The sequence below is a fragment of the Vombatus ursinus genome, unplaced genomic scaffold (assembly GCF_900497805.2).
Source record: "Vombatus ursinus unplaced genomic scaffold, bare-nosed wombat genome assembly UNPS02014778.1, whole genome shotgun sequence".
Classification (NCBI taxonomy): domain Eukaryota; kingdom Metazoa; phylum Chordata; class Mammalia; order Diprotodontia; family Vombatidae; genus Vombatus; species Vombatus ursinus.
The window spans coordinates 30646876-30662227 of NW_020954556.1; the positions used below are offsets into that span (position 1 = coordinate 30646876).

The following is a 15352-nucleotide window of genomic DNA, read 5'->3' on the forward strand; positions in this document are numbered from 1 at the left end:
ATTTTAATTTAGCAATATCTTTTTGCATCAGACATGCTTTTTGTAAATAATGTATTGATAAATTTTGTTTTTTGATCCTATCAGTAATACCTTTTTAAAATTAGGTGAATTGAGATCATCTGTGTTTGCTATTATTTACCTTTAATTTTTTCTCATTGTTTATGATGTCAAAAGAGAATGAGGTATATTTTGATCTTTTAAAACTATTGCAATTATTAGAATTCCTAATTAAAACAAATTGTATTTCTGATGTTCAGACTATTCAACCTTATATGTCTTTAAGGCCCTTTTGTGTTATAGATAAAGGAGGTTTACCTGTGAGGTTGCCATTCTTTTCCTTTTTTCCTTTATTTTTGGTCAATTTTGGTTTTCTTCTGTGTTTAATATCCATTTATCAGTAAATATACATATATTTTAGTGTTCTTTCTCTTTTTGTGCTTATCATGATATGCATATTTATTCCAAACACTTCTATTACAATTTTTAAAATGTGCATTCTTTATTCTTATTTCTATTCTCAAATGGTTATGTGATTTCATCAATTTGGATGTTCCCTCCAATGATATAGATCATGACCCTCATCCATCCCTGCCCATCTAGCATAATGTCTTCTAATAAGTTTTCATTAGAGGATCCAATCCAATTTGTATCTATTCAAATCATATAATATATGCAATCTTATCTTGAAGTACCACAAGGCTTTTAGTACATTATTATTATTTAAATGCATCATCTATGTAGCTTTCAACTCAATTTTTTCTATTAGTGTTTTTACATATCTTTTTACTTGTTATTTCTGTTGACATATTATTTCAGTTCTTGTCTATCATTGAAAGAGATGCTTGTTTTAAAACTTTATGATCATGTATTCAAGGTATGCAATTTTTGAGTTCAAATTTAAGATGTGGATTTCAGTTCAACTTTGTTGTAATTGAAAAGTATCGTATAATGTTAAAAGGCATTTAAAATATATAGTTTCTTTTTTCTTTCTCAATGAGGGTAGAATTTTTTCTTTCCTTTATAACACTGTAGTTTCTCAATTATTTTCCTCAATGAATCATATTTTGGCTTTCTCATTGCTGATGTTCTTGTTCTATGTATTATCTCTATTTGCCCAGTGTTACTTTGTCTTGTGCACTGTGAAAAATTTTTTTAAATTAAATTTTTGAATATGTAATAAATCTTCTACTTTTTGTATCTTTTGATATCTGAACAAATCTAGTGTTTTTGCTTCTTGCATTGCTATCCAAATATATTATTTTGTTTTGTTATATCATTTAGTTTCTGTTAATTTGTTATAATTTGCATTTACTTTTCAGTTCTGTCTTTGGTATTGCTTGACTTCATTTATTATGTTATTTGAAACTTCCATGGATGTTTTTAGTACTTGGATATAATTTCATGACTTCCCAAGTTTTCCTTTCATCTTTTTGCTTATATTTTTAAAAATAGAAAGAATACTACTTTAATTCTTTTAATATATTTCTGATTCAATTTAATTTGCCCTTTGGAATTTTTTCCCTTCTTTCCATTTGTGTTTCAACTTGAATGTCTAAAAAAAAAAATTGTCCCTTAAGTTTTTAATATTGTGAGATTTCTCTATTGAGTCATTATCTTAAAAAATACAAAAGTATTTTTTCATTCTACTATTCTGGTTTGGAAGTGGTTGAAGAGGCAAATTTCAAGGTTACACACTGGGTGAGAACTGAAGATTCAGAGACCACTGAGGGGTCTGTTGGTGGTGGTAGTGGGAAAAATAGTCCATCTGTCCAGGGCTACAGTGGGTGAAGAACAGTATCTCAGTCTTAAATTCTTTGCCAAGGTAAGAAATTGTCTGGGAGGTCTGGGCAGCCTGGTCAGCATGGAAGAGTGGCCCAGGGAAGTCTGAACTCTTTGTCTACTTTCTTGAGAGAGGAAAAAGTTTACAGGAAGGTGCAAGAAGTGTTTACTTCTGGTCTTGTGAAGGGAGCTGTCTAGAGCATCCTAAGTCTTTCCTGAGGGTGAGGGAGCTGCTCAGAACAAACTAAGTCCTTCTCAAGGGAATGCATAGAAAATATAGGCTTGAAAAGTGCCAAGCAGATGACTTAGCAGCTTTCAGCCCTTGCGGGACTGCTTTAGGGTGGGAATAAGAGTGGGAGGTTGAAGAGTAGAATTCCCATATAATATGGTGGGTTTAGGAGTAGAAAGGCAGGCAAATAATTCCTCAGACTTTGGTCATCTCCACTAAAGGGTGAGGGATGATCCTCTCCTTAGTCTGGAATTGAGGTGAGGAAGAGAGAGATTTCCCTACTTAAGGGCATTCATAATGCAAAGTGTTGTTTCTAGACCTGCATGGCCATACTTAAGGCCTGTAGGTATGGCAGGAGTTGAAGTGAGAAAAGACCTCAAACTTATCAACCCATCAAACCCATCAACCCACACTGGGAGGGAGACAAACATTTTAGATGACTTTCATCTAGGGTATTGAGATGGGGTAACATGTATGAATCAGTGCAAGCTTACATAGAGGCATAGTTAGGTAGCAGGATCAGGCAAGCTTTTTTTGGGGGGGGGGGCTAGACAATGGGGTTAAGTGACTTGTCCAGGGTCACACAGCTAGTAAGTGTCAAGGGTCTGAGGCCAGATTTCAACTCAGGTCCTCCTGACTCCAGGTCCAGTGCTCTATCCACTGCACCATCTAGCTGCGCCCAGGATCAGGTAGTTTTATGATAATGTTTACAGTCATAAGCACACTCAGTTCTTCAGCTGATATTTTTTTCTCAAGGGAGGAGGTTAGGTAGTATTTTTGAATCAGTGAGAGGATTAGGGCAGAGCAAATCACCTTACCTTCTTTCTATATTGCTGGTGTCAAACTCAAATAGAAATGGATCTCTGCAGGCAGCATATTGACTTAGAAAACCTCAAATTAACATTATTTATATTTATTTTATTTGTATTTATTTTGATAAACATTTTCTAATTACATTTTAATTCAGTTTGGGCTGGGTACACTCTGGAGTGAGTTGTGAGTTTGAGACCTCTGCTCTACTCCATCATTTTCTTTTCTTTGCTTTTTTTTTTTTTTAACTCCATCATCTTCTAGAAAGACCTTCAGTTACACATCTAAGGCTACTGAGACAGTCTGTTTTAGTGGGTAGAATACTGGACTGTTATCTCCCTCATTAGACTATAAGCTCCTGGAGGATATGGAGTGTATTTGCCTCTTTTTGTATCCCCAGTGCTTAGCACAGTGTCTGGGACATAGTAGGCACCTAATAAATGTTTATTGATTTATTTTGTGATTCTGGATAAGTCAGTTCTCCTGTATTAGCATCAGTTTCCTCATTTATAAAATGGAGATAATACCTATAATAACCTCTCTCACGGGGTTTTTGTGAAAATCAAATGAGATTATCTGTATATATATATATATATGTATATATATATGTATATCATTCTGCCAACTTTAAAGTGCCATATAAATGTGAACTATCATTATTACAGTATTTTTTCTGACCTACTGCCATCTTGAATCTTGGCTGAAGGACAGTAACTGTAGCTGCAAAGGCCATTGGGAAGGAAGGGAGGTCACATGCCACTTTGATAACTTTCTTCCTTTATGAACTTCCTATTCATGCCCTTTGATTGTCCTTACTTTATGTATAGGCATCTGAGCATATGCAATTTATTCTTTGCTCTCTACTTGTTTATTATCTCTTCTGAATTATTGGTACTTTCTACAGAAACTCTTCTTCCTTTATGATGCCTGCTAATCACCATGGTATCAAGTTTGGAAGCTATATATGGGGAGTTTCCTCCCTCCCCTTTCATTTTTAGTTTAAGGACCTCTTGATCAGAATCTGGGAAATTGTTTTGTTCTTTTCTTATTCTCATTAGGTACATTCCACTCCCACTCAAGGGCCCATCATTCCTGTATTTTAAGCCATGGGGCTCAGAAATACAAATCATATTCTTAGAGGCTAGCTTCTTAACTAGTTATTTACTTCTCTAATGCTCCTCAATTTTTTTGAAGCTCCTGCCTTCAATGACCAGCTGGAATTAAAATATCACTTATAACCCTTCTTGACCTCTGAAGTTTTGTTGAAGATTTCATCATCTATAGTCCTGCCTTGTAGATTACTTTGGGCAGGATCAATAATGATTTGAGTCACATAAATCACAGGTAGTTTGTAGAGGTTTTCAACTTTGATGTATCTCAGGAATTTCCCTGTCATGTCCTGAGTATAAACTCTAGGAGGACAACAGGTTTCTCAGTTAATTCTTCATGTTCATAATACGAGATCATGAGATCAAATAAGGAGTCGTGGAACATCAAATCATGTTCCTCATGGTAACTGATGCTTCTTTGAGGAAGTGATACTGCATAACTCTATGACTTTTACTTATGGACTTAATTTATTAAAATTCATGAAAAATTCTAAAAACCATGGCCTAGATAAGAATGCTACCATTTTGTCTCAAAATGGTAGATGGATACATAAATCCAATGTAAAGTTTGTCTCCAGTTCCTTATAGGTAACAAAATGATTTTCCTAAAGTGCAGGTCTGACTATGGTGTTTCCCTCCCCCACTTTCACTCAATAAACTCCATTGGTTCCCTATAACTTTTAGAATCAAATATAAGCGTCTTTGTTTGGCATTTAAAGCCTTCTCTCTGACCCCCATTTCTTTAATGTTATCCTTTCTTGCTTCCTTTAAGACTCAGCTCAAGCTCCATCTTGGCAAGAAGGCTTTCCCATTTTCCCTTCTTCTTCTCCCCCTATTTCCCTTCCCCTTCTCCCCTTTAACATTTTACATATCTTGTATGTACATAGTTATTTGCATTACAATACATTACGTTGTAATGCATTACAATGTGAGCTCCATGAGAGCAGGGACTGTATTTTTGCCTTTATTTGTATCCCTAACACTTAGCACAGTGCTGGGCACATAGTAAGAATTTAATAAATACTTGTTGACTGACTGACTGTATACTTCGACTGCTCAACCTCAATCTTGCCTAAACTATTTCAAAAATTCTGAAACTTTACACTACTTTTTGTTTTTTTATTGTTTCTCTCTTCCAGAAGAGTCCTGGAAAATGCTTTTTTTTTTTTAAGGTCCTTAGAATAAGGAAGCTCTCTGAGTGTTCTCCGTTGAGTCCCAGGTCTTGTTCTTTTGGGAACTAAAGGTTCTTTCACACGCAATATGAATATTCTTCTGTGTCAAAATCAGTTAACAGGACAGTTAATTGTCATCCTAAGCAAAGTTAAAAATGATGAAATCCTTTGACATGTCATAGCAACACACCGAACAATTATAGGGCATTGCACAGTTGGTTTTTAATTTGTGACTCTTTGGGGTGACCTGGGTCTTTTCCTATTCTGACTCAGTCTCTGGACTCCTTTGATAGAGAATGTTGCAACGTGTCTTCCTGAGATCTAGAATTTCCACTTTGTTTCCCACACTTGGCAAACGCAATCCACAAACTAGTTACTAAACCTCCAATGATCCTTTTCTCCTGGCCAACGTTCTTATCCAAGTTGCTCCCAGGTATTGAAACTGATTGGTAGTATATCTCAACAAGTTCTGTGCTCAATGATTACGTGTATGTTGCCCTTTTCAGCTAGTTATGTTTCTACCTTTATTATCTTTGCCTACCACATATTCACAGTTGTGTTGCTGCTAGGTGCTAAAAGTACACAAGAAGTTTTTCACAAATCTCAACTTTCTTTATACAAAAACATATTGAGATGTGTAGATTCTTAATTTTACAGATTTTTTTTTTCTTCCAGTGCCTACTATGCTTAGTGCTGTAGGGGACATAGTCTTTGCTCTCACAAGTGCCTATATATGACCAGCTACTGAAGAGGTATGAGCAAAGCACTATGGTCTTCAGGAGAGAGAGAAAGACAGTGATCAAGCAAGTAGATTTCAAGAGATAGTTTCATAGAGAACAGTACTAGCTAGCATTTATATAGTGCTTACTATGTGCTGGGTACTGTGCTAAGTGCTTTATAATTATTCTCATTTGATCTTCACAATAACTCTGGGAAGTAGGTACTACTGTTATCCTCATTTTACAGATGACGAGCCTGAGGCAAACTGAGGTTAAGTGACTTGTCTATGGTCACACAGCTAAGTGTCTGAGGTCACATTTGAACCTAGGTCTTCCAGGCTCCCAGGCCTGTTGTTCTATCCACTGTGCCATTTTGAATTGGGCCTTAACAGATGGGTAGCAATTTGACAGGAAATATGGGGGAAGGCATTCATTTGGAAAAAAGAACATGAGCAAAAGGTGTGAAGGGGGAAGCTGAGATATGATGGGGAAATACTGAGTAGTTCAGTTTGGTTGGAGTTTAGGGTGCATGTAGAGGAGAAATGAATTAGAAGTGTAGAAAGACTAGGGGCCACATTGTGATTAGACTGGGACCATTATGTACAAGGCATCTCATGCCGTGCTGACGAATATTTGATAGGCAATGGGAAGTCACTGAAGGTTTTTTAGCAAAGGAAGGACAGGATTAAAAATATTCATTAAAAAGATAAATCTAGTGGTAGTTTGGGAATGGGAGAGAAGAGTTAGAAGAGTTATGGTGGATGTTTATAGGACAGGTGAGGGACTAAAGTGGGGTGAGCACAGGAGAAATTAAAAGTAGAGGACAGATGAGGAAGTGAAAACAGAGCTAGAGTCAATAGGATTTGGCAACTGATGAATGTAGGTGTCCAGGAAGAGAAAGAGAATCAAAGGGGAGTGTGAGGTTTCAAGCCTGGTTACCTCTGGTTATTAGTCATTTAGGGTTGGTTATTCAGGGTATGAATGAGCCTCTTGTCTACCCAACTACCATTTACTCAGCTTTTGCCTGCTCCTCATTGCCACCAAAAAAAAAGCTAGGGGTCAGAGAGGAGGCAATATTCAAATGACGAAAGATAGCTGCTTCGGGGGATCTGATACAAAGGAGTGGTCAAGGAAAGAGATAGAAACGAATGTCAAAAAGTAGGTATTGGATGACACCCTACGAACTTGGTGACCTTAGCCTTCTACTTCTTATTTGAGAAACAAGTTAGTAGGGTAAACAATTTGAAAGTCAACTATTTTCCAGTACTAGGATAGTGGATAGAAAGCTCCTATCTTGGGATCAGGAATGCCTCTTGGACCTGTTGGCTGTGTGACTCTGGGTGAATCACTGAAACTTTCAGTTCCCAGATAACTCTAAAACTCTAAGTTTCAGAGCAGGTGCCAACCTGCATTGTTAGTGTCTTCCCTGGAAGTTTCTCATACCAATGAAATCAGAGGACCAGGTCAGAAAAAAAAAAGAAAGAAAGAAATATAACAAATGTGCTAATTGTAAAGAATCCTTAAACAATTACTATATCGACTTGAAAATAACAATAAAAAAAAGATACATAAAAACAATTCAATTCAGGTTTCTTATAGAGTCAAGCTGACTTTTCCTAAGGAAGGTCTGGCTGATTAGTAATCCATTTTGCAGAGAAAGTATGGAGGAGGGTAGTACATGCAAACGTTGACTTTCTTTGTACAAAGTTCAGCTACCTTCTCTGGAAAGTGAGGGACTGGGCCATTGATGTCTCCAAGGCCCCTTCTTTCTCTAACATATTGTGAGCCTGTGATTCTTCAAAAGAAGCTGGGTCTCCTACCTTTTCTTCTGGGGTCTCATGTGACTCCAAACCTGTGACCTGATGTTTAATAAAAGGAAGAAGGCTAAGATAAGCTAGCATTCTAGGGACAGAGCAGTTGACTGTAGACTTGAAACCCCTTTTTGCTTGTGCTCTGATACCTTCAACATAACCAAATTTCCCATTTACTAGAAAAATGTTCATCCCTGCCTTTCTCCTTCCCCTGCAATATGGATTGTTGTCATTGAACAGATTTGTGTTAAGCCATATTGATTCGGGAAATTTAAATGGGATCGCACAGGAACGTTTTCAAAGAATTATATGGAATTTTAGCCAAGAGAATGGCTCTCTTTTTAAGGTCAGCTAGAGTGCTGATGTTAAAATGTAGCATAGTGCCTGGGAAATGGTCCTTTTAATGCCTTCCTCCCTGCTATTCCCGGGCTTGTGTAGGAAATGTAAACCAACATCCAGTATGTGTTTTTATTCTCAAGTTCCATTTTGTGGGAAGTCAAATGGGATACTCCATCTACTTGGTGTGGGGCTGTAATCAGCTACTCATATGGGGGGGTAGATGAGGCCATCCTTAAATGGTCTTGTAAAGGTGGAGGGGACTTCCTGAACTTGTGAGGGCTACTGGCAACAAGGCTTGTAAGAGTTCAAATGCTCATGAGGTGATGAAGGAAGTATTTGGTAACAAAACTGGCTGGTAATGCTCCACGTTGAGCCATGTTTCTTCATGGCTCTTTCCATAGTCCTTACTGTCCACTGTCTAGCCCAGCGGGTCAGTTCGTGCTATACCTCATCTTGGGGGATGTTTTGTCTGCTGTTATGTGGTTTTCCTGTCTCTCTTTGTTAGACACAGCAAGCAGGAGATGCAAAAGGGCAAAGGATGTTCAGAATCCTGAGGAGGCATGGACTGTGCCAGGGGCACTAGCCTGGCTACCTTCAGGACCTCTGTAGTACCTAAAAGGCATGTGGTTTGCTACTGGTCTTCTGCTTGATCAATGTGTGCAGGCAATGGTAAAATGGAGCCCTATGCTGGGATGTTTCTGGATATACACTCATTCAACTTTCTGGGTAGCTTGTGTCCTGAGGGTATGTGTGTGTATGTATGTGTGTGTGTGTGTGTGTGTGTGTGTGTGTGTGTGTGTTTCTCCTATGGTATGTTTGAAATCTCAGTACTGGTCCCATCTGTAAGTCAGCAGCAAGTGTCAGTGAGGATGGAAGGTTTTCCCAAAGAAGTGTTGAGTATGTTTGCGTTTGCATCTCATAAACAGTTGCAGTCTGGACGGTCGTCACAGCCACGTTCGGGCTGGAGGCTCTAAGTGCCTTAGTTTGCCAGCACGCTGTAACTATTTCCAAGATGAAATTAAAATATTTTGTAAACTTTCCATTGGATTAGGTCCTTTTAAAAAATCTAAATAAGGGATTGAAGGATAGGAAATTAATCTGGGGGCATTGCTGGTCATTTTTAAACTCTACCTAAGTCAGCCCGAGTTCGTGCAAACAGTGACTCTAGGAATAAGTTGGAGTACAAGAAGTTTGTAAATAAATGTGTTTACTCAACAAATGGTTTCAAGATGAAACACTCAGCACTTCTCCAGGGCATTTCCTTTCCTGCCTGTTCATTTTAGCAGCTTGACCAAACTAATTCCCGTCTCTGAGCCTAATATTTAAATGAACTTCTGGCATCTGCTGCATTGTCTGCTTTTCTGGTTTCTTAGGACAGTTATTTACATAGATTCTGTCTAGCCTTCACACTAAGGGCTGATGAAGATCAGCTGAATATCCCCGTGACTTCTTTGTCTCCAATTTGAGTCAAACTTTAAGAGAGTTTAGGAAGGCACTTCTCATCAAGTAAAAACTAGATCCCCAAGTTTTGTTTTGTTTTTTTCCCTGGAGAGAAAAAATGAAAATAACTTGATGATGTAAATGATGGGAAATTAGATCTGAGAAATTAGTAATACTGCCATTAGTTATTAAATTGTATTTCTGCTTATGTTTCTTTGGAAGGTTTTTTTTTCCAATCAATTTCCAAGTTCTTGATAATCTGCTATGAAAGAGAAAGGTATTATGAAGAGATTGTTGGTCAGTCATTTTTCAGTTGTGTTTGACTTTTTGTGACTCCATTTGGGGTTTTCTTGGCAGGGATACTGGAGTGGTTTGCCATTTCCTTCTCCAGCTCGTTTGATAGATGAGGAAACCTAGGCAAACAGGGTGAAATGACTTGCCTAGAATCGAACAGCTAGTAAGTGTCTGAGTAAGTGTCTTTCTACTCAGGTAGATGAGTTCCAGACTCCAGGCCTGACACTCTAGCTACCCACTATGAAGGGGTCCAAAGGAGTATATACAAGGTAGAGCTTGTAATCTAGTTGGAGAGGTAGACTATAGATATAGATATATAGCTACATGTAGATCCAGGGTGTCCCAAAAGCCTAAATGTAGTTTTAAGTTATTAAAGCTTAAACTATTAAAGCATTTGCCTCCTGGATGTAAGCCTAGGGAAGTCACTCCTTCCTTCAGTACCTCAAGCACCTCTCTAGGGCTATATAAGTTGAACAGCCCATGATGGTCTTTGTTGGTAGAGTGTTTTCTCACTAAGAATACCATCCAGGGGTGGGGAAGCTGTGGCCTCGAGGTCACATATGGTCCTCTAGGTCCTCAAGTGTGTTCCCTTGATTTTGAATTCAAAGGAGCCACACTTGAGGACCAGAGGCCCAATGTGGCCTCGAGGCCACAAGTTCCTCACCCCTGCTTATACCAAGTGTTAAACACAAGGTATTCCAAAAATCTCCTTGCAGTTTTTTTTTTTTGTTTTTGTTTTTAGGCAATTGGGGTTAAGTGACTTGCCCAAGGTCACACAGCTAGTAAGTGTCAAGTGTTTGGTCCTAGGCTGGATTTGAACTCAGGTCCTCCTGACTTCAGGGCTAGTGCTCTATCCACTGTGCCACCTAGCTGCCCAAAATTTCTTTTCTTTAAATACAATTTAATTTGGTCAATGAATTCCTTTTACATCGGCATCAGTCTCATTAGGTAACTCCTTCATTTCTTTTTTTGAATAGTTTGGTCGAGTTTGAAGTGGAAGATTCTGTTTTTTTCTTTAGAATTTTTTATTATTTTGGGGGAGGCAATTGGGGTTAAATGACTTGCCCAAGGTCACACAGCTAGTAAGTGTCAAGTGTTTGGTCTGAGGCTGGGTTTGAACTCAGGTCCTCCTGATTTCAGGTCCTGTGCTCTATCCACTGTGCCACCTAGCTGCCCCATCCGTGCAGTTTTAAAAGTTAGCATTATTTCTAAAATTTATCTCTATCTAGATATCTAGAGCTATCTCTAAAATTTAGAGTTATTATCTTAAGTTCCCAGGGTCTGTAGGGATAATGCTTCTTGTAGTTGCTTCTTTCCTCGGGTGATTATCTCTCTGCCTCTTTGTCTAAAGTCTGAGGTTTCAAAGGTATACCAAGATCTTGGGGACAGCCTGAATTTAGGACTAGACCTGAGTGTCTTTGGTGTAAGGCCTAGCTATCAAATGCACTGCTCACAGCATTCCAGGGTGCAGCTCAAACTAGGTTAAAATGTAATTGGGAAATATTTAATAAAATAAATAGAAATACAATAGAATATAATGTTAACATGTGGTTTTCAAAGTCAATATGTAGCTGTAAGGATACATATATAGAATTTGGTGGATTCAGTTGGATACTTTTGGTGTGGGGAATTCTTGGTATGGAAACACATGCTGCCAATCACCAGGTACTCTTTGACTTATGGTCTTAGGGACTTGTTTTGGATACCAAGTTGCTGAGAGGCTTTCCCAGGCTTGCATAGCCAGGAGGCATCAGGAGGAGGAATTGAACTCAGGCCTTGTGTCTCCTCGGTTAGATCCCCATCCATTATTCCATACAAGCTCTCAAAATATACGTAGATGTGAAAAGATAATTCAGAATATAAGGTAGTCCATGAGTTTCAAACGAATGACATGGTGATAGAGAAACTGAATGCAAGAACCCAGTGATGGGGGGAAATCATTGTGATTTGGAGTGGTAAGGAAAAGCTTCAAGAAAAGGTATGACTTGAGTTGAACCTTGATTTAGGCAGAATTTGGCTATGTAGAGGGTAGGGTAGAGGGTCCATATTGGGGAGTGGTGGCTGATAATGTCAGAAGCATAGTTTGAGTCCATATTGTGTGTGGTGAGGACCTTGAATTCTAGGCTGAAGGAGTTTAGATTTTTGTCCTCTGGGTAATGATAACCAAAAGCTGTAAGTAGTGTAGAGTGAATGGGGATTTGCTCCCAAGACATCAATCTTTAGGAGAGCATATTTCCTCCCTAAGAAAACATACTATAACTCCACTGCAATACTGTCCCCATGCTTCACCTCATAGTCCTTGGCAAACTTGTGCTCTCACATGGGGCAATTGACCCCAAGCTCCTAGTCTCAGAATCCCATTACCATGGTCTTTTTCTCCTAGATGTGCTTTCCTCTAAATCGCCATGGAGGTAAGGACCAGACTCTTAGGGGGTCGGATTTCCCCTTTCAGTTGTACTTTCTTCTCTGATGCCAATGTTGCCTTCCCTGGACTCCCACCTGAATTTTTCCCAGTTGCAAGAATGTCTTTTACAATGCAAAGGGGAGCTACTAGGGGACACACACCACCCAGCACTCTTGTGTTCTCTGTAATCTAGTCTGAAGTCTGTAATGCATCTGAGTTGTGGAATTCAATTTCTCTTTCAGAATATTCCTCTATGCCATAGGGATTGGCCCCTCAGTCTGAGAGAGACAGATGTAAAGCTGCTGTTTTAAGATGATCAAATAAGCAAGTACTTATTGAGGGCCTATTGTATAAGGTAGTATTCTAACCCAGTGTTGGGGAGGAGGGATTCCAAGAGCTATAGTCACTACTTTTAAGGAGTTTACAATCTAGTTGGGGAGAAAAGGTATAAATGAATGTGTGAGAAGCAAAAGGTCAGTAACAATAGGGGAAGAATTGAGGTAAGGGGAAAGCATTTGACTCTGGAGTCAAAGGACCTGGATTCAAATCTTGCCTCTGATGTTTACTACTTGTGTGACCTTCGGCAAATAATTTTACCTCCTTGGTCCTCAGTTTCTTCATGTTTAAATGAGGAGATTGGACCAGATGGCCTCTGAGGACTCTTCTAGCTCTAGTCTCTTTCATGATCCTATGATTAAGTTCCATCCATGTCAAAGATGTGATACAAGACAACACATGAGTAAATGTCATGAATTTGAATAAGAGAGAGATCACTGTGGGCTGTGGTGGTCTGTGAAGGCTCCGTGGAGGAAGAACTTGAGTTGGCCCTCAAAAAATGGAAAGGATTTGAATAGGTAAAGAGAGAGGAATGAGGAGGTTATGGATATAAAACCAAGCAGATATACTTTATCTAGGTAAGGGGACAGGTGAAGCCAGAAGTTGACATTGTGAATAAGCACACACCAATGAAATGAGCTTTATTTTGACTCTTTCTGGTGTATCAGCCTCCCAACATATTTAACATCCTCAACTCACTCCTACACTGGATGGTTGGGTACCCACAAGATAGCTGCCATCTTGGATTCTAAGGGTGACTCCTATTACTTTAGTGCATGAGCCTCATCTAATACACGTCTCATTAACAATCATCTAGTGGGCTCAATTAGCTCTTATCAAAGGCATTTTTTCAAGTAGTGTAGCAAGAATAGTAGTTACAAAACATTACTCCCATGAATCTGGGAGTGTACTCTCCCACAGATATACAGTACCCATGGGAGGAGTGAAATCAAATTTAGAGTACATAAGATTCACATGTGGTAAAGGTAAATCATAGCTCTTTATCCTGCAAGACCCAGAAATCCTGTCTTCTAAAGAAGTCCTTTCTTCAGAGGAAGTTAGTGGCATAGTGGATAGAGTCCTTGGCCTAGAGTCAGAAAGACCTGAGTTTAAATCTGACCTCAGACACTTACTAGTTTTGTTACCCTAGGTAAGTCACTTAACCCTGTTTGCCTCAGTTTCCTCTTCTATAAAATGAGCTAGAGAAGGAAATGGCAAACCACTCCATTATCCCTGCCAAGAAAACCCCAAATGGGGTCACAGAGAGTTGAACACAGCTGGAGCAACTGAACAAAACAAATCAGAGCTTAGATTTGGAATCATATCCCCTGACTCCATATTGAGCATTCTATTAAGAATGGGAGCTTGGGAGCCTAGCTTGGTCAAGCTCTCCTTCTGGCACCCAGGACCTGGACATGTGTAAGCCTGCCCCCAGCCCCCCAGCCCTGGCCTGGCCTGCTGTCATGAACCTCTTCTGAATCCTGGGGGACTTTTCCCACTTTCAGGCCATCATCCTACTGCTCCTCAAGATCTAAAAGTCCTGTTCCTGCACCAAAATCTCAGGGAAGGTCAGGTTCTGTTTGCAGTGGTCTTCACTGACCGCTACCTGGACCTGCTCACCAATTATATCTCCTTCAACAATGCATCTGTGAAGGTGGTCTACATCTCCTGCTCTTTAACCACTGTCTGGATGTTTAAGGCCACCTATGATGGCAACCATATACCTTCTGAGTGGTTTCTTGTGGTCCCCACAGCCATCTTGGCCTTTCTAGTCAACCATGAACTCACCCCTCTGGAGATCCCATGGACCTTCTCCACTTGCCTGAAGTCTGTGGCTGTCCTGCCTCAGTGCTCATGGTGAGCAAGACAGGAGAAGTGGAGACCATCACTAGCCACTACCTGTTTGCCCTGAGCGTCTACAGGATGCTCTACCTGTTCAATTGGATCTGGCACTACCAGTAAGAAGGATTTTTTTTAACTCATCCCCATCATGACTGGTCTGGTGTGGAATGTCCTCTACTGTGACTTTTTCTACCACTACATCACCAAAATATTAAAGGGAAAGAAGTTAAGCCTGCCTGCATAATGGTGGCTCCTAAGGGTATCTCTGCAGCAGAAGCAGTGGTGGTGAGACAGGCCACAGCAGCATGGGTAGAGTGGGGCAAAGGGGCCCCAGGACCTACCTAACCCAGGGGGTAACTTTTAAAAAGAGTCAATGAATCGCCACCTCCCTCTTCTCTTCTCTAGGGCTGGGGTGGGGAAGGGGAGGAAGGCATGGGGCCTCCCAGCCTCAGAGAGCAAGAGCTCAGGACCTTGGCTCTTTATAGTGTTTTACCTTTTAGAGAAACAAAGATGAAATCTTTTTTGATTTGTTTGGGATTTAGATAACTCCCTATTTTTCCTTCCATCATCTTGTCAGCCTCCAGACACACATATTTTTATAAACTGTCTGGGGGGGGGTGGATGGGGAGTCACCCAGCTGAGATCCAACCCTCCCTACCTCTACCACCACCACATCCCTGTTTGTTTCCTCCTCCCTCCAGACTTTATGAAACACTCAGCCTCTTCCATGGCCAACAGGACCCCTCCTCCAGCTTTTTTTCCCTAGAGAATAGTAGGGGCTGGTAGGGCGGCGACTCCCCTCCATCTTTTATATCTTTTTGTTAGTTTTTTTTTTGTCCAGGGGGAATGAGGAGGGAGGGAAGAGGCCTTGCCCCATTTTTGTACAGAATTGATATAACTCCTTGTTAACTTGAAATAAAGACCAAAATGAACTTAAAAAAAAAAAAGAATGGGAGGCTGCTTGGTGTAGTGGAGAAAGTGTTGGATTAGGAGTCAAGATGATATAGGTTCAATTCCCATCTCAGATGTGAGCTATGTGACCCTGAGTAAGTCATTTAGCATCTACCA

The 15352-nt window shown here is 39.8% G+C and overlaps 1 pseudogene; it reads left to right on the forward strand.

Annotated features, from left to right (window-relative positions):
- Positions 1-13905: 13905 nt before the first annotated feature.
- Positions 13906-14528, forward strand: LOC114045135 (annotated as a pseudogene).
- Positions 14529-15352: the final 824 nt, after the last annotated feature.